This window comes from Sinocyclocheilus anshuiensis, unplaced genomic scaffold (assembly GCF_001515605.1).
Source record: "Sinocyclocheilus anshuiensis isolate Anshui unplaced genomic scaffold, SAMN03320099.WGS_v1.1 scaffold1315, whole genome shotgun sequence".
Taxonomy (NCBI): domain Eukaryota; kingdom Metazoa; phylum Chordata; class Actinopteri; order Cypriniformes; family Cyprinidae; genus Sinocyclocheilus; species Sinocyclocheilus anshuiensis.
The window spans coordinates 72,389-73,650 of record NW_015539899.1 but is presented as its reverse complement, the minus strand read 5'-3'; the positions used below and the strand labels follow the sequence as shown (position 1 = coordinate 73,650).

The 1,262-nt window shown below is 52.3% G+C and overlaps 1 protein-coding gene across 1 annotated transcript in view; it reads left to right on the top strand.

Moving 5' to 3' along the window:
* Positions 1-1,262, top strand: part of LOC107686018 (macrophage mannose receptor 1-like) — a 55,420-nt gene that overhangs the window by 22,067 nt on the left and 32,091 nt on the right. The window lies entirely within an intron of this gene.

Here is a 1,262-nt window from a genome sequence, read left to right as displayed (position 1 = left end):
GCCCGCTCTCGGGGTTCGGAAGCCCGCGCTGCTGTTCTTTCCCCCTGGTGAGAGGGCTCGATGCTCCGCCTGTCTTCCTCCAAGGAGGTTGATGAGGGCGTTGATGAGCTCGTCAGTTGCACAAGCATATGCCTAATATTATAATGAGCAGCTTTACTGTGGAGCGGAGCTGTTTTACAGTCGCACAAGCATTATGTCTATATTACTATGAGCAGCATTTACTGGGGAGCGGTGCTCGCGCAGTCAGCTCTCGGAAATAAGGGGCTGATTGTACTTCTCCCTGCTGAATGCTCTGCTCTCGCTGGGCACACTCCGAGGAGTGTGTCTGTGCTTGCGAGCTCGCGGTTCGGTCCCGCTATTGCTGAGGCACGGCGGCGATTCAGATCGCGGGGATCGCACGTGGATCTAGCGGATGGGTTGGAGACGGCTCTCCCTTTCTCCGCCTGCACTCCCTAGATCCAGCTCTCTCTCTCGATGCTGCGGTTTCTTCCACCTCTGAGTGAGAGCTCGCTGCTGCAGCTATTTTTCTCCAAGGATATTGATATTGTTTGTGTGACCAAGCGGCTCGCGCGCTGCCGAGGCAACGCGTGTATTACATAATTTTCAGTTTTTGATGTGAATCTTACCACACCAGACCGTGTTTAGTCGTTTGGTTGTTTGGCTGCATTTAATTCTAAGGAATTAAATGAGGTATTTATCTGACTATGAGAAGTTAGATATATAATTTTCGATTTTTGATATGAATCTTATCACACCAGACCGTGTTTACTCGTCTGGTTGTTTGGCTGCATTTAATTCTGAGGAATTAAATTAAGTATTTATCTGATTATGAGAAGTTAGATATACAGGGGCTTGAGTAAGCGCAGATGTTTACCTCTCTTCCTCATTCTGGGGGCGTCACTTCTTGTACTCCGCAGAGTCTAGAGTCAGAGTGGCGTTCCCAGGCCGAAGGCTTGTAGCGGAAGGCGGTTCTGCAGACCGTCATTCTCGTTGGATAGTCTCCGTCTAAAACGTCCTGACGCCTAACGCCTATAGGACTTCTCAGTGCCCTCAGGAGATCGGTCTGCCAACCCTGCCGGTGTTCCAGCGAGCAGCAGTCTCCGGCGAGCACTTCTCTCAGTTACCGCCGGGAAACGTAGCGGTGCTAAGAGGCTCGCGACCTCCACGGAGGTCTCTAGAGCAGCTAGTACGGCCGTCCCCTGCCGGTTCACCGCTCCAGGCCACCGAGCTAGCCGCTCTAAGTGCACCAGAGGCCAGTCTCG